The sequence below is a fragment of the Podarcis tiliguerta genome (assembly GCF_965153285.1).
Source record: "Podarcis tiliguerta genome assembly, chromosome: 2".
Lineage (NCBI taxonomy): Eukaryota > Metazoa > Chordata > Lepidosauria > Squamata > Lacertidae > Podarcis > Podarcis tiliguerta.
In genome coordinates, this window is record NC_139535.1 from 26,336,838 (window position 1) to 26,355,571 (window position 18,734).

The 18,734-nt window shown below is 43.1% G+C and overlaps 1 long non-coding RNA gene across 1 annotated transcript; it reads right to left on the reverse strand.

The window, feature by feature from the left end:
- Positions 1–5,156: 5,156 nt before the first annotated feature.
- Positions 5,157–14,975, reverse strand: LOC310671286. Its single transcript, XR_014507939.1, has 2 exons — positions 14,863–14,975; positions 5,157–5,555 (listed from the first exon to the last, which is right to left on the reverse strand). It is a non-coding gene; the product is annotated as an uncharacterized lncRNA (long non-coding RNA).
- Between the last annotated feature and the right edge of the window lie 3,759 nt (positions 14,976–18,734).

The following is an 18,734-nucleotide window of genomic DNA, read 5'->3' on the forward strand; positions in this document are numbered from 1 at the left end:
ATATTGCAATTCTTTTTTTAAGCAACAGCAACAACCCCCGAATTACGAGAACAGCAGTAAAATTACAACAATGCAGAAAACTAAATGGCAATTGTAAAATTAAACAATTTTTAAAAGCAATGGAAAAGGAAACTGCTCACAAGTAGGCTAACATCCATAATGGCTACCATGTCCCTCCGTTGTCAGAGGCAGCAATGCTTCTGAATACTAGTTGCTGGAAACCACAGGAAGGGAGAATCCTGCTTGCCAGGTTCCCACAGGCATCCCACAGGATGCCAGACTAGAAGGGCCATTGGCCTGATCCAGCAGTTTCCTCTCATGCGCCCAAGGAAATGGGGGCAATTGGCAGGCCCCCAGCTGGCTCCAGCCCACCAGGCAAACTCTGGTTCTTGGTGCAGCATAAATCTGCAGCCCAGGCTGAGCACACTATTCAGCAGAGAAAGCGCTGCGCAAACAGAAGTGGCATGAGAGGCTGTGCGAGCATATTTACAAGCAGGTTTATTCAGCGTAGATCAGGACAAAAGGAAAACATGTCTGATCTCCTTTGCGTCCAAAGCAACAACAGAAAACTATACACAAACGGAAGTTCCCAGCATACTGTGCTGGAATGTGTTACGGACATGTGACATGCAACAATTCCACACGTCTGTCCCTTTAAGGTGGAATGGAATGCTCAACACTTAGGCCAGATCCCAAATAACAAGTTTGAAGAGATCCAGAATGCAGCAGCTAGACTGGTGACTGGGATTGGCTTTTGAGACCACATAACACCGGGCTTGAAAGACCTACATTCGCTCCCAGTACGTTTCTGAGCACAACTCAAAGTGTTGATGCTGACATTTAAAGCCCTAAACAGCCTCAGCCCAGTATACCTGAAAGAGTGTCTCCACCCCCATTGTTCAACCCAGTTATTGAGATCCAGCGCTGAGGGCCTCCTGGCGGTTCCCTCACTGCGAGATGTGAGGTTACAGAGAACCAGGCAGAGGGCCTTCTCGGTAGTGGCGCCTGCCCTGTGGAATGCCCTCCCATCAGATGTCAAATAAATTAACAACTATTTGACATTTAGAAGACATCTGTAGGCAGCCCTGTTTAGGGAAGTTTTTAATGACTGATATTTTAATGTATTTTTATTCTTTTATTGGAAGCTGCTCAGAGTGGCTGGGGAAACCCAGCCAGATGGGCAGGGTATAAATGAATTATTATTATTATTATTATTATTATTATTATTATTATTATTATTATTAATTTTTTCCATTTTAGGCTGCAACAGTAACACGATTTTGGCAAACCCCATGCCTGCCAGGGAGATAATAGGAGTGAGGAGAAACCTGGCTCCTCCTACGCACATGCAAAGCTTGCAAGCCAGCACCCCAATTTGCCATCTCAGATGGCTGACTCACAAGTAGATCTGCCTGATGAAAGAGCTCTAACTTGCCATACCTCCTCCTCTTCCTTCTCATAGCCGAGTAAGATTGTCTTCCATAAACAGAGTTTTAACACTGAGTCCGTAGGTGACTGTAGAGGCCAATTCTGGATCCACACGTCCTTCCACATTGGAGACATTGGTTTCCGGGCAGGAGTTGATTATGGTGTGGATTTGTGTGCCTTCCTTTTAGCATGTTTCTCCTTGCCATACCATGTATTCTTCAGCCCAGTGCTTGCCCCCCTGAAAAATAGGTTCTGGTACCCACCATGAGAAGGGACACAGGTGGCACTGTGGGTTAAACCACAGAGCCTAGGACTTGCCGATCAGAAGGTTGGCGGTTCGAATCCCCGCAATTGGGTGAGCTCCCATTGCTCGGTCCCTGCTCTTGCCAACCTAGCAGTTCAAAAGCACGTCAAAGTGCAAATAGATAAATAGGTACCGCTCTGGTGGGAAGGTAAACGGCGTTTCCGTGCGCTGCTCTGGTTCGCCAGAAGCGGCTTAGTCATGCTGGCCACATGCCCCAGAAGCTGTACGCCGGCTCCCTCAGCCAATAAAACGAGATGAGTGCCGCAACCCCAGAGTCGGTCATGACTGGACCTAATGGTCAGGAGTCCCTTTACCTTTACCTTTACCCACAATGAAGTTGTTACAGTATTTGTCACACTTTTTAACAACAACAACAACAACAACAACGAGGTATTGGTACTTCACACCCTCGAGTACCCCCAGAAAAAAGTACTGCTTCAGCCCTAGTCTGCTATTTCAAGTGACATTGTTGCTTATGCATGGAAATGTGGACCTAGAGAGTTAGATCCTCTTTCACAGCCTTCTTAATTTCAAGGTGCCCATACTTTCAAGGCGAAATGAATGCTGGCTGGGGCTGGTGGGTGCTGGCGTTCAACAACATATCGAGGGTCACAGCCCTCCACTCAATCTAGCATATCTACTTGCAATGTACTTCAGCCAGACTGCGCTTATCTTCAGATCTTTGAGCAGAATCGTGTGAGAAATTCAGTGTCTGCTTTCAACAACAGCTACAAAACTGAATGGGAATCTCCGCCATGATCACAGCTTTTTCAAACACTTCCCCCCTCCCTTATTAGACCACTTGGAAACACTAATTATAAATACTGAAGTGGTTCTAATCTAAGCCTCTTATTCAAATAATTATTTTTCCCCTCTGCTGTTTTTTTTAAAAAAATAAATAATGGAAGACAGGATGCCAGTCTGCTACGTTTAAAGGGGTATGTGTGTGTGTTAAAAGTCCAGCAATTTTGCAATAATGGATAAAGGCTTGCAGCTGAATTTACAAAGGCAGGTCATCCAGATGAAATAATTAAGATTCTGGGAGATTTTCTCCCTTGGGAGGTATGTGGGGAATAACTCCTGAAACTAACTGGTATCATTACAATTAATTGCGAAATGTTTTTTATAGGCAGAGTTCAAAGACATGTAATGATTAAAGTGTGTGTGTGATGGGGGGAGTAATACTTCTGAGTGAGAAGACCTCACAAATATTTTAAAATGGAGAGAGATTGTTGAAGGATTCTTTTTATTATTATTTTTGTTATGATTTTCAATTTTATACATTTCAATAATTTTACAATCATTTTAACAGTTTCAAAACTTCCTTCCCCATCTTTCTGCCGTTCCTTAAATTTATTTTAAATATTTTCTGCATATCCAAATTAACTTAATTTGCTCATTTATTCATCTGCTTTAAATATACACTCTTATAAAACTGCAGGTTATTACAATAATCCTGCCAATGTTCTTATCTGTTTACAGTTTATTCGTAAATATTCAATAAACCATTTCCATTCTTTTATAAGGTTTGCTATCTTGATTTCTTATTTTTCCACTAAGTTTCACCATTTCTGCATATTCCAAAAGTTTTTGTATCCATTCTTTTTTTGCTGGGACTTCTTTCCATTTTTGGGCAAGAAACATTCTTGCAAGTAACATTCTTGCCGCTGTAGTTACATACATGAATACATTTATATACAGTTTGGTTAGTTCTGAACTACAGAACTGTCCAAGGATTCTTTTCATCCTATTTGCTTCCATAAAGTAATAGCCATCAAAAGCCCTTCTCCTCCATTGAAATATACTCAGAGTCGCTGGCCCAAAAATGGAAACAGGAACAACTGCCGACGCTCGAAGAATGAAGAATGAAACTGATGGAGTATGCTGAACTGGACAAACTAACAGGAAAGATCAGATATATACGAGATCAAATGTTCATTTAAGACTGGGGAAAATTTTCAGACTATCTGAAATGTGTATGTGATGAGCAAATAACACTAGTGGGATTTCAAGAAGTTCTGTAAATTATAGAGGACTATTGTATTGATGAAAACTAAGTGTGTGAAGGTTTATAAAATGCAATATAAAATTAGGAAATGCGTATTTAAAAATTTGAATGATGGATGATTGTCAGAGAGGTTGAAGGAAGTCTAAAAGAGAAAATATGTGATAAATTTAGATTGGATACTATAAATGTATGTTGGAAAATTTTATATATATATATTTTTTAAAAAAGAAATATACTCAGAGTCACAAAGTGATTTCATGCTCTTTATTCAGCTCATAGTGGTGAGGAAGAATGAATGAATGTCCCCTCAAAGTATCTGCTTTATATACATTATTTACACAATGGGCTGCACATGATTGGCTAATTCCGGAATTCTACTGTAAGCCAATCAGGTTGTGGATTCACTTCTATCTGGAGCATGATTGGGTGGTTCCTGCCAACCAATCATACTGCTGCATTGTTCTAGGACCAATCAGACTGCTGCATTCTGAATCCTATTGTTCTAGGACCAATCAGACTACTGCATTTTGGATCCTATTGTTCTAGGACCAATCAGACTGCTGCAGTTTGGATCCTATTCAACTCAGTACATAACATCCATGAATTTGTCTAATCCTCTTTTAGACAAATTTGGTTGCCATTACCGCCTCCTATGCGACCGAGTTCCATAGTATCACTATGTACTGCCTGAAGAAGTGTTTTCTTTTTTCTGTCCTGGAGTTCCCAATGTTCTGCTTCAAATATCTATATATGTTTTAAATCTATGGATGCTCCTGAAAGAAGAGTGGCAGATGAAGATGATGGACTTTGCAGAACTGGCGAAATCCAAAACCAGCACGATCAAGTATTCCAAAAGGATTGGAATAAATTTATACGATATCTGAAAGATTATTGTAAGCAATTAACACCACTAGCTGGGTTGTCTAAAGACTTGTAATGAGAAATTTTCAATCTTTCTAGATTTATTTAAATTTTGAGCCATTCTGTAATGAGTTTAATTAGAATTGGAAAACGTATAAACTGCAATGATATAAAGGTATATATCTATATCTATATCTATATCTATATCTATATCTATATCTATATCTATATCTATATCTATATCTATATCTATCTATCTATCTATCTATCTATATCTATCTATCTATCTATCTATCTATCTATCTATCTATCATCTATCTATCTATCTATCTATCATCTATCTATCTATCATCTATCTATATCTATCTCTATCTATCTATCTATCTATCTATCCTAAGGCTGCTCAAAACTCCCCCCCCCCCACAGTAGCATTTAAAACACACACACAAATTTAAAGCGATAATAAAAACAAAGAAGCTGAAATGATTCAGCTAAAAGGCTCCAAACAAGAGGACTGTGTTGGAGGTGCATTTATTTATAAAGGAGGGCAATGAGTTGTTTTGTGTGCTGGTGGCATTTTTTTATTAGTTGCGACAGAAGCAAAACATTGTTACAGGCTCTCTGTTCTGTCACTGCGACTGCCATGCAAGATTCCTCACTGGCAAAAAAACAGCCCTGGGCTCAACTCCAGGCCCAGCTGGTCACTTGCAAGGGTCCTGAGAAGGTCAGATGCTCTACACAGCTGTGTGATTTCGTGGAAAGCAATGGTGAGTGTCAACATTCTGAGAGTGGCTCCTTTGCCAAAATGAACTCATTTCTGGCGGAGGACAATATTCCATCTTACATAAAACGTGGGTTGCTACGCAAGCTGCCAGAAGGCAAGGGAAGGTGACGTGAACTCCAGAACCTCACCTTGGACCTTAGTAATGGAGCAAGCCAAGTTCTTTTCAATACCTGGCGGGAAGAGAGAAGCGCTTAGGCCATTCAAGTATATTGGAGCACCTGAGAAAAGCCAGAAATACTATTTGGTTGTCAGCAGTATAAACTGATGATAAAGAACATTGGTTGCTTGTGGAGATAAGGATTCTGACAACGGTGTTCCCCTATGTGTGTTTCATATGTTAATTGTTGGAGGGGTATGGAAGGGAAGCACAGTAACATTCACAGGTGGAAATGCAAGCCAAACTATAATATGAGCTATTTGTCCAAAGAAGGCTGATTGCCGAAGACTTGATGCTTTTGAATTATGGTGCTGGAGGAGACTCCCATGGACTGCAAGATCAAACCTATCCATTCTGAAGGAAATCAGCCCTGAGTGCTCACTGGAAGGACAGATCCTGAAGCTGAGGCTCCAATACTTTGGCCACCTCATGAGAAGAGAAGACTCCCTGGAAAAGACCCTGATGTTGGGAAAGATTGAGGGCACAAGGAGAAGGGGATGACAGAGGACGAGAAGGTTGGACAGTGTTCTCGAAGCTACCAGCATGAGTTTGACCAAACTGTGGGAGGCAGTGGAAGCCAGGACTGCCTGGTGTGCTCTGGTCCATGGGGTCATGAAGAGTCGGAGACGACTAAATGACTAAACAACGAAAAAATTGTCCAAACTGCATCTGCATTGTGGTTGGAAGGAAACTGTTCCTTGAAAGCAGTACCAAAAAAGGAAATTCTCAACCTAGCCAGCTGCAGTTGCACCATGGGCCACATTCGACCCATCACAAAGCCATCTTCCTCAGCTCAAAGCAACCTGCCCATCAACTGACATAGCCAGTCACATCATCTGATGGAAGGTACCTTCTTCCAGCCAGTGTGGTGTAGTGGTTAAGAGCGGTAGTCTCGTAATCTGGGGAACCGGGTTCGTGTCTCCGCTCCTCCACATGCAGCTGCTGGGTGACCTTGGGCCAGTCACACTTCTTTGAAGTCTCTCAGCCCCACTCACCTCACAGAGTGTTTGTTGTGGGGGAGGAAGGGAAAGGAGAATGTTAGCCGCTTTGAGACTCCTTAAAGGGAGTGAAAGGCGGGATATCAAATCCAAACTCCTCCTCTTCTTCTTCTTCTTCTTCTTCTTCTTCTTCTTCTTCTTCTTCTTCTTTCTTCTTTAAGCAATAGGACTAAGGAGCCTGTACAAAGCAACCCATCATAGAATCATAGAGTTGGGATTTTCAGCTATGCAATGGTACTCTCCCCCCCCCCCCTTGAGGTTCTCCCAACCTTCTGGGGCAGATTTGAAGAGGGCATGGGATGCACATGGAGGAAAGTTCCACTGTGTGAGTGAAATTCCTTAAGATGATGGAATGATTTGGTTGGATACCGCCCAAGAACGATAGCAGGGACAGGGAACATGCAGCCCTCCAGATGTCTTTGCACTAAAATTACTTTCATCCCTGACCGTTGGCCATTCTCGTTTGGGGCCGAGTCCAATAACATCTGGAGGGCCACAGGTTCCCCATCCCCGGAGTATAGTTTGTAAGCTTTTAGATAATGCACACATCTGTCTGGCAGGCATCGTCTTAGAAAATGAATTTGTGTGCGAGAGAGGAGAGTATGGTTATTTTAAGAAGGTGCTTGCTCTCTCCAGTTCTTAAAAGTACTTGTATTTATACAAACACACACAAATGATTGGGACACTTTTTTCAGTCAATTAGTCAATTATACATTGCAGCCCGAGTATTTAGATTGTGAAGTTCAAACAATGTAGTTGCCACTTATAATATACCACTTTTGTTTTACATCTAGCAATAGAGTTTTGTATATATATGTAGAAAAGCCGCTGTGTGTGAATGATTGGTTCCTTAGGGGAAAGTTATTTTCTCTCCCCTCTGTATTTAGGAGCAGGGCACTGAATGAAGAACATGAAATGTGGAAGAGAAATATATAATATGATGAATACCTATAATAATGTACTTAGGGTGGAATTCAACATAGCACTAAGTGGGACATGTGCAGGAGGGGATAAGTCCCAGTCACAAAATGAGACTTTCTCCCCCTCTCCTCCCTTGTGTGTCCTCCGCATGCCCCTAAATCTGTTCTTGGTTTCCTCCCAACCCTCCAGAGTAGATTTAGGGGACATGGGAGGGGGCATGTGGGGGGAGGAGAGGGGGGAAAATCCTGTTGCATGAGGGGACCCCATTCTGTGCACTCAACAGCTTATATGAATCCAACCCTTAAGAAAAATGACCCCATGGCATGTGATATTTTGTGATATTTTTAGCTGAGGGCACTTTATCTGCTGTGTAAAAAGCAGATTTTCTTCTTTTTAACAATTAATTTTGCCCCAGATTCTGATTATTCTATCAAGCCCTAATCCACATATAACATGTACATTGGCTGATTCCTCATCTGTCAACAATTGACAGATGAATATGCAAACGAATCTCACTACAAAGCATTGGGTGAGATCCAACAATGTTGTCCTCAGAGTAGATCCATGGAAATGAAGGAACAAGTTACTTAAGTCTATCAACTTCATTGGGTTCCACTCTGACTTACATCAGTTACAATCCACTGCCTCTGAGAGAAATTGTGTGTTATGGAAGCCCTGCCTGTAGAGCTTCATCTGTTATGACTCAATGAAAGCTATCATGCGATGACGGGGTTAAAATGATAAGCATGTATGTGCAAATGTGACCATAGTTAATGTCCCGTAGTTTTTGCTTTGGGGAGAGTTTGGGCTCCTTTTGTGAAGGAGGGAGGGTAGTAGGAACTCTAAAATAGATTTTGAGCTAGTGGCTTAGATTGCCATATAAATAATGAAGAGATTTGAAGGTCTAAGCATTACCAGATGTTGGAGCAGGTAATGACTTTGAAACCCATGCTAAATAAGTGCTGGGTTTTTGACCTGCTGGAAAAATGTACTCTGGTGTGACACAAATGACACTGCTTTCAAAAATTATCCTACATTATCCTAGTCCTGGTGAGGGTAACAACCTGAGGGCAGGCAACTTGATTAGCTTCCTGCCTGGATGGCGAGTACATCCCAGTTATTGTCTGTGATTTATGCCTGGAGTCCCTGGGCGTAATCATGCATACTTTGCAGTAGGTTGGGGGACTCCCTGCACCCAGCAAGGTATGAACTGAAGCAGAAAACAAAGTTCTTCCCAGATTCCGCATCGCTAAGTGGTACCTTGCTCTGACAAAGCATCATGATTCTCAAAGCAGGAATCTGTCACAAGCTTATCTTTCTCTCTGCCGTTGAGATATGGGGAGGTGAAGAAGAAGAGAAGAGTTTGGATTTGATATCCTGCTTTATCACTACCCGAAGGAGTCTCAAAGCAGCTAACATTCTCCTTTCCCTTCCTCCCCCACAACAAACACTCTGTGAGGTGAGTGAGGCTGAGAGACTTCAGAGAAGTGTGACTAGCCCAAGGTCACCCAGCAGCTGCATAAGGAGGAGCGGAGATGCGAACCTGGTTCACCAGATTACAAGTCCACCGCTCTTAACCACTACACCACACTGGCTCTCACAGGTGAAGAGGTGCAGAGCCTTCAGAACAACAGGCTGAACCCTTTTAGCTAGCATTTCCAGCCTGTGCCATTTTAACAGCCTGTTGATCTCCCCCATGTTGCAATTACTGCTAAAACATTTTTTAGCCTACCTTTAAAAAACAAAAAGTTACTAAAGGAATGGTGCAATAGATTTTTTTTTTTTTTGTAATTTCTTAAAGGGGAATTGTTCCTTCCTCAACTACATTGCTATATCACAGCTACCTACTGTGGATAGGACGTAACAGACAGGACACACACACAAGCTCTCTCTATATCCCTGAATTAGGAAAAATTCAGCTGCAATTCTCCACATTGCTTGAAATGGAAAAGCAAAGATTGGGAGACATTACGACCTGCCAACCTTGAAGCAGTTCAGGCTTTCAAGCAAGGGTCATTGCAAGTCCTACACAATGGGTAGGCAAACTAAGGCCCCAGGGCCTGATCCGGCCCAATCGCCTTCTAAATCCTCCCCACAGATGGTCCGGGAATCAGCGTGTTTTTACATGAGTAGATGTGTCCTTTTATTTAAAATGCATCTCTGGGTTATTTGTGGGACATAGGAATTTGTTCATTCCCCCCCCAAAAAAGATAGTCTGGCCCCCTACATGGTCTGAGGGACAGTGGACCGGCCCCCTGCTGAAAAAGTTTGCTGACCCATGCCCTACACCTACCAAAGACCCTTTTATCAGAGAAAATAGGGATCAAACCTGCAGAGCCGTAGGAGGCCACCCAGGTTTTTTTTTGCCCTGGGTGAAGCGTCCATTGAGGCTCCCAGTCTGCATGTGTACAGAAATGTCCATGGGGTGTCTGTTCCATGCTGGGTCTTTGACCCAGGTGAAACAAAGCCTGGTTTCGCCCCTGAAACCTGGCACCTTTTGTATACAAAGTAGGTGATGTACCACTTAACTCCCCAGCAACCAACTTCTATAAGCCCAGATGAGTCCTTGGTGGGGTCAGTTCTGCAAACTGCATGGCAAAATCCATTGTCAGAGTTGTTGTTGTTTAGTCATGTCCGACTCTTCGTGACCCCATGGACCAGAGCACGCCAGGCACTCCTGGCTTCCACTGCCTCCCACAGTTTGGTCAAACTCATGCTGGTAGCTTCGAGAACACTGTCCAACCATCTTGTCCTCTTTCGTCCCCTTCTCCTTGTGCCCTCCATCTTTCCCAACATCAGGGTCTTTTCCAGGGAGTCTTCTCTTCTCATGAGGTGGCCAAAGTATTGGAGCCTCAGCTTCACAATCTGTCCTTCCAGTGAGCATTCAGGGCTGATTTCCTTCAGAATGGATAGGTCTGATGTTCTTGCAGTCCATGGGACTCTCAAGAGTCTCCTCCAGCACCATAATTCAAAAGCATCAATTCTTCGGCGATCAACCTTCTTTATGGTCCAGCTTTCACTTCCATACATTACTACTGGGAAAGAGTTGCCAGAGTACTCTAATGCAAATGTGAAATGTCTTTGCACGGTGGGTAAAAAAATTAAAATAATAATAATTCAGTGCATCTTTAAAAAGGTTGGTTGGATTGTTCTCAGAGTACCCTTGTCTGCCACGAAGAAAAGCAAAAAGTTGTGAGTGGGTAGTCTGGTGTTCAGAGGCTCTTCCACAAGTACAAAATAATGCATGATGTGATGGATCGTCTGAAAATCAACTCTGAAAACTCAACTCCCCCATCTCACTTCTGTAATCCTTGGCCCGAGAAACAGTTTCGAACTCTTCAGCAGTTGCATTCTTCTCTCCAGCATGTGAGACCATCCCATATGACATATGTGCTATTTGCGGCGACTGTTTGTCCAAATGAGGTGGTTCGAAGTAAAAAGGCCAACAGATCTGTCTTTTGTAACACTGTGAGCAGCTTGTTAAAATTAGTCGCCCAAACTGCAGGACATCTGTGCTGTCGGGTTTCCAAAAGCACTATCAGTACTGCAGATGAAAGCAACTCCACCACCACCCAAAATATTCTATTCCCCAGATGGGAAAAGCTGCAAAAAGGCAAGCCTTTGATTTTGGTGCTGAATAAACTGCAGTCTTTCCTTCTCCCTCCCAATGCCTTTTCTTTTCCTTCTCCTGCTTTGGTGGACAATAAGCTCTCGCTTTAGTTTTGAATCTCACGCCAGTTATGTGGAGCACTTCTGTTCTCTTAAAATTTACAAGCAAATCACCGACACACTATCCAGAGCAGCAGAAGAGATCTTCCTGTGATATGATATAATAAACATTTCCTTGAGTGATATCCAAGGCCTAGAATGTACAATAATCCCTGCTAATGTCTCTTATTGTGATGGGTAGTAATACAACACCTGTTTATCCTGTTCAACAGGCGTGTCTGTCTCAGTAGATATCCATGCATAGATGTAAACATCTGAATAGGATGGTTGTGTGTGCAAAATCCAACATGCGTAGGACTGGAAATCAGAACTGAATGTGCCTATGCAGTTTACTATATGGGCCTACATAAGCAGGATTCTATAATGATGATGATGATGATGATGATGATGATATATTTATTTATACCCCACCCGTCTGGCTGGGTTTCCCCAGCCACTCTGGGAGGCTCCCAACAGAACACCAATAACAATAATAAAAAAGCAACTACATCAAACATTAAAAACTTCCCTTCTAAAAGTCGGATAGTTGTTTATTTCCTTGACATCTGACGGGAGGGCGTTCCACAGGGCGGGTGCCACCACCGAGAAGGCCCTCTGCCTGGTTCTCTGTAACCTCACTTCCCGCAGTGAGGGAACCGCCAGAAGGCCCTCGGTGCCGGACCTCAGTGTCTGGGCTGAACGATGGGGGTGGAAATGCTCCTTCAGGTATCCTGGGCCAAGGCCATTTAGGGCTTTAAAGCAACCATCCTAGTCAAACAATAAACCCATCTCCGGATTCTGGTTGTAGGCTAGGTTACTTGGCAGAGGATCTGTAGGAAGACAGCAAGGCCCAGAGGATGGGAGAAAAGGTAGGTAGCCCTCAGTCAAATCCACAAATCCCAACACACACACACACACACACACTTCAATTCAATCCAAATTATGCCACCCCAGTCTTCAAAAAAGCAGCAGCTGAAAGCTAAGAGGCCATCACAACAGACAAAGAGGCCAGGACCCCTCTGGTTTCTTTGTCATCTGAGCACTGTCTCTAGAAGCTGTTGTTTACTGCCTGTCTTAAAAATGATTGACCGTGGTCCTGGACATATACTCCCTTGTGTGCCACAGACACTGGTGTTCTTTAACCATACTATCCAAATGAGAGAAGGAGTATGAAAGGGATAAATGGTAGCCAAGTGGATTAATAGAGCCAGTGTGGTATAGTGGCTAGAGTGTCAGGATAGGATCCTGGGAGACTGGGTGTGACCTTGGGCCTCTCAGCCTAACCTACCTCACAGGGTAGTTGTGGAGAACCATGTGTGCCACCTCGAGCACCCATGCAATAAATAATAAACAAAATAAAAAATAAATAGCATTTTTGAGCTGTGAGCCAAAATCTGTGCTTTGTATCGTAGCCCAATCACACACTCACATGGGCTCTACAAACAAAAAACGGGCCTATTAATCACTTTGATCCTGGGACTGTTCTGTAGCTGAAAACATGGCTGAAATGTCAGATGTGGATCGCTTCAGCTCAAAATCACTACCTAAGACATTTATCCCATTTGGGAAGTGTGTGTCCTAGTGCACTCTAGCCTTCAGAAAATACCAGTGAGTGACTGGCAGAATCCGAGACCAGGGAGAAGAGTCGGCAGAAGAAGATGTAAAAAGTTTAAAGACTATTTACAGAAATACTGTAAAATTAATGAATGTTAGAAAAATGTTGGAATGAAGTTATATGGCTTTAGTAGAAATGTTATAAGAAACTAAGTATAAATAGGTTATTAGAGCATTAAAGGGAAAAATAAGGTTAGAAAGAGTTAAGATAATTACAGGATAGAAAACAGAGAAAGATGGAAAGGAATTGCTGAAACAATTAATAGAAGTGGAATACAAAAAGGGAGGTGTGAGGAGGTCGTGGAAATTAGTGAAAGAAAGACAAGATATTGAAATTGGATTGTGTTTTAAATGGGCTTTGTTTTGTTTTGTTGGTTGTATGCTAGTGTTTTGTAGTGTTTTTTCTTTTTTTGTATGTATTGTATTTTTGTATGTTTTTTATTTTTTTGTTTTTTGTAATTTGTGTTCAATTTGTTGGAAAACAAATAAATATTATTATATATAAAAAAAGAAAATACCAGTGAGAGACAATAGCCATGAGCTGGGAATAACAACTGCAGAGAGTGCTACCTGCTCAGATCTTGCTTGTTGGCGTCCCATGGGCTTCCCTGGTTGACCACTGTAAGGACATAATGCTGGAGAAAATGGGCTCTTCTTGTGTGACTGATAATTTCAAAGGCAAACACAGACATTCTAATGTCCTTGTTTCTACACAGGAATACAGCCAGAATGCTTCCTTTCCTTCACTCCAAAGTGTCCTCTTATCCTCCTAGCAAATCACTGTAAGGCCTGGGACAAATTATTCAGAATTTTTTCCCCCTGGAATCCTAGCTACAATGAAGGAATTGACTCGCCATAAACACTACAGGAGGAAGCCTTGGGTTTATAGAGATCCGCCAGCTAACTGACCACACGGGGTAAACAGAGAGCAACTGTAAAAGCAGTTGTAAAAGAATACACATGTTGAAAAGAGAGGCCAAACTGCATTGACCAAAAACATAGAGAGAAGACAAACCCTTCACTCCAAGGATCTCCTTGAGAGCCAGTGTGGTGTAGTGGTTAAGAGCGGTGGATTTGTAATCTGGTGAACAGGGTTCGATTCCCCGCTCCTCCACATGCAGCTGCTGGGTGACCTTGGGCTAGACACACTTCTCTGAAGTCTGTTAGGTTTGTTGTGGGGGAGGAAGGGAAGAGGAGATTGTTAGCCGCTTTGAGACTCCTTAGGGTAGTGATAAAGTGGGATATCAAATCCAAACTCTTCTTCTTCTTCCTCTTCTTCTTCTTCTTCTTCTTCTTCCTCCTCCTCTATCCTCTCACCTCTTTTAGGAACCAATTGCTGTGCATCATAAAAGCAGAGCACTTAAAAACCATCCACATATTGTAGATGTGTCACTCACTATAAACACAGCAAGGGCTTTGTATTTATTGCATGTAAAGAAGGATGGAGGTTGGAAATTAAGTTAATATGCCCCATATTGCTCTGTTTGGATGGCATCTGTGCTAGGCATCTGCCCTGTCCACCACTCAGAGCACCACTTGGGAGGGTTGTTTGATGGAGGGTCCTACATTCCACAAGGTAGTAAGATATGAACAGGGAAGCTTTGTGCTCGGGGACATCCCCTTGTCTGCTCACCCATGCAGTCCAGTCATGGCCCTCGTGGAGCAAAGGGGTCCCTGAATACCACGCTTTCTTTTTGGAATTTGGACCTAAATGTGAAAATTCTCTACCACACAATAAAAGTGGCATTCCTTTGCCCTTTAGCACATCAGTCTTCCCTCGTGAATAGAGCCCCGAGTTCTTTGGCTTTTCCCATATGGAACAATTGATCCCTTCAGTTAATTTGCCAAGAGTAATCAGTTATTTCTGCTGGCTATAAATTTTAAACACTGCCAACCTCACCCCCCACCCCACCCCGCTTTAAAAAGAAAAAAGCAGGAGGAAGGGAAGAAAGCAAAGCAATAAAAGTGGGACAGCAATAAAGCACGCAGCTGTCAGAGCGGGGACGGCTGGTGTAGTTTAGCACCGCAGGGGGAGAAAAAGAAAGAAAGGAGCAGAATGAGCTCCGAAGCCATTTTCACCTGTCGGTTTCCCAGGCCCTGGGGTTCAGCTCTGAGAAGAAGGGACTTCTCAGTTGATTCTTCCGCTGCCGTGAGGGTCATTGGGTGTAGCCTGTCCATTTTGTCCTGAGAAACCTTTGGGGTGTTAATGCAGCAGGACATACACTGAAGGAATGCCAGTAAATCAATGGAGTGAACCACACACACACACACACAGAGAGAGAGAGAGAGAGAGAGAGAGAGAGAGAGAGAGAGCGCTAGTTCAGGCAAAATACAGTTTCTTATCTCCTTGGTAGCAGCAAGTCAGCAGAATAGTATTAGGCTGGCCATTTGTCTTTCTTTGTAGAGGACAGTCGTAAGAACATATGAACATGAGAAGAGTTTGCTGGATAAAGCCAATGACCTGCCCAGTCCAATGTCCTTTTCTCAAAGTGACTGAACAGTTGTTGTTGTTGTTGTTGTTGTTAGACTTTACATACCGCCCTATACCCGGAGGTCTCTAGGTGGTTCACAGAAGAAGAAGAAGAAGAAGAAGAAGAAGAAGAAGAAGAAGAAGAAGAAGAAGAGGAGTAGTTTGGATTTGATATCCCGCCTGGCCCAAGGTCACCCAGCAGCTGCATGTGGAGGAGCGGAGACACGAACCCGGTTCACCAGATTACGAGATTACGAGACTACCGCTCTTAACCACTACACCACACTGGCTCTCAGAAGAGATCAACCTCAAAAACCACAATATATATATAATCGAAATGAAAACAACCACCCAATAACATCCTGCCCCCCCCCCCCAGTGCTGCTCTTTCAATCCAGATCGAGGCATCGCTCTGTGGCTCCTTTATGAACAAGAAGGGGAGATTCCTTGCATCGCAGCCTCCCTGGCTACGCTATTACGAGCTTTTTCTGTAGAAGGAATTGTTTAGGTTGACATCCCCGCTTTTGGGGGCAGTTTTAGAATCTGCTTGAACATACATTGAACCTTATTTATTTTTTAAAATGGTCAATGGAATGGAATGTATTAACACGTCTGTAACTGGAGGCGCATATCCGGATGGCAAATTTGTACCCACGGGCAGGATTTGAGCACAAGAGACTCCTCCCCCACCTGTGCTTTCCAGGAAGTGGCATTCAGGGGCGTTGTTGCCTCCCACCGTGGAGGCAGAAAACAATCATCATGGCTAGTAGCCATGGACCACCCTCTCTTTGCAGTCCTCTGTTTGAAGGAGTTCTGTTCCAAGTTCAGTTTAAAGGTAACGGACAATAAGAGGGGCAGGCTGAGCAGGCCCCAGGGCAGTGGCGTAGCGTGGGTTGTCAGCACCCGGGGCAAGGCAAGTAATTTGCGCCCCCTAACCCGTGGATTTGTGCCCCCTAACCCCCAGATGTTGCGCCCGGTGCGGCCGGCCCCCCCTGCACCCCCCACGCTATGCCACTGCCCCAGGGCATGCAGAAGGTTCCATTCCAGAGATCCCCAGGTAGGAAATGCACCTTGCCTGAAACCCTGGATAGCTGCTGCCAGTCTGTGCAGTACTCAGCCAGATGGACAAATGGTCTGGTGGAGTATAAGGCAGCTTCCTATGTTCCGCACATACAGTAGCGACTTGCAGGCTAGCGCCAGGGTCCAGTGCATTGTTTCCATGGTTTCTCAACACTGAATGTTGCTGTCCCTTGCTGAGAGGGAGAGGGGTTGAGGTTCAGGGAGCTCAGCACATTTGTGTGTCTCTCTGTGTGTTGGCACATGCACATTTTATGAAAATCGGTGTTCACCGTGGTGGACTTATAAAGAAGTAAAGGCTTTCTGGGAAACGGTATATAATGAGTTAAAGAAAATGTTTAAAAATACTTTTTGTTAAAAAACGAGAAGCCTTTTTATTGGGTATACAGTGGTACCTTGGGTTACAGATGCTTCAGGTTACAGATTCCGCTAACCCAGAAATAGTCCCTCGGGTTAAGAACTTTGCTTCAGGATGAGAACAGAAATCGCGCGGCGGCGGCACAGCGGCAGCAGGAGGCCCCATTAGCTAAAGTGGTACATCAGGTTAAGAACAGTTTCAGGTTAAGAATGGACCTCCAGAACGAATTAAGTTCTTAACCAGAAGTACCACTGTAGTGGGTAAGGAGATACCAAGGGAAGATAAAAGACTGTTTATGTATGCAACAACCGCGGTAAGAATTCTTTTAGCCCCAAAATGGAAAGAGCAAGAAGAACCGATGAAATAAGAGTGGCAGATGAAATTGGTGGACTTTGCAGAACTGGCAAAGCTGACAGGAAAAATCTGAAACCAGCACGATCAAGTATTCCAAAAGGATTGGCGTAAATTTATACGATATCTGAAAGATTATTGTAAGCAATTAACACCACTAGCTGGGTTGTCTGATGACTTGTAATGAGAAATTTTCAATCTTTCTACATTTATTTAAATTTTGAGCCATTCTGTAATGAGTTTAATTAGAACTGGAAAACGTATAAATTGCAATAGTATAAAGGTTAATTTCAAAAGTCATGAGGTGGGAGGGAAGGAAGTTGACAGGCTCTAAAGAGCCAGGACGGTATAGTGGATAATGATGATGTGAATGTATAACATTAAATGGAAAATCAATAAAAATATATATAAGAAAGAAAGAAGAAAATCGGTGTTCTCTTTACTCCTCTTTTCTGCGGATATATATCTTCTGTTTTGGCAATGTGTATGCATCCACCATAGCTGCTTCTGGGAACCAGGGTTCAGACTATTTAAGAACATTTCAGTGTCTTGACTATTTGATTCCGACACTGCGGGTGGGGCTGGGGAAAGAGAGAGCCACCCTTTTGTTTTCTGTTGTCAGGGTTGGCGGGAGTGGGGAAAAGAGTATGAGGAGAAGTGGGAGAAAGTGAAGCGGTTTGAATAATGGGTGAAATGGCAGTGGGTTCTTCACCCCCCGGGATAAAAGCAGCACGATGGGTCTTTTCACAGCCACAGTCCAAAACATAGATTCCTCAAGTCGCAGCACCACCCGTCTGGAGTCAGTAGCACAAGGAGGCAACAAAAAGCAAATATTGAATGTGAGATTTCAATTGAACAGCAAACAACGGGCCCTTTTTCTCTTTAACAAACATTTCAGGAGACTAAAATAAAGTGAAAACTGGAATGTCATGGTTACCCTGCTGCTGTTTACCTTTGCACATTTTTTCCTCTATGGAAATCTCTCGCTTTGCTGTTATATCTAATGCCATTAAAAAAAAAAAAAAAAACACTTTAAAATTTCTATAGGCTTCCTGCACGTTGGAACTCCCCGCCTATTGAGACCAAGCAGGCGACTTCACTGCACTCTTTTTGACACCTGCTAGAAACATTTCTGATTAGATAAGCCTACCCAGATGCTTAGAAAGTTTTAATTTTAATCTGTTTCCGTATTTTAACTTCTGTATGTTTTAAAGCATGGTTGCACATTTTTCTTGATTTTGTTGTTTTATCTGTTTGTAGACCACATTGGTGTGTGTGTGTGTGTTGCTGTTTGGTTTTTTTTTTTACAATCAAGCAGTACATAAATTTTATGAAATAAATAAATAAATAAATTATAGCAACGATTTCTAAATTTGCATCTATGAATATATTTCATGCAAACCTTCTGCATTCTCTTGAGTTCTTTTTGGGGTGTGTATGATCAATTCCCTCTCTCCTTGAGAGCCAGTGTGGTGTAGTGGTTAAGAGCGGTAGTCTCGTAATCTGGGGAACCGGGTTCGCTTCCCCGCTCCTCCACATGCAGCTGCTGGGTGACCTTGGGCCAGTCACACTTCTCTGAAGTCTCTCAACCCCGCTCACCTCACAGAGTGTTTGTTGTGGGGGAGGAAGGGAGAGGAGAATGTTAGCCGCTTTGAGACTCCTTAAAGGGAGTGAAAGGCAGGATATCAAATCCAA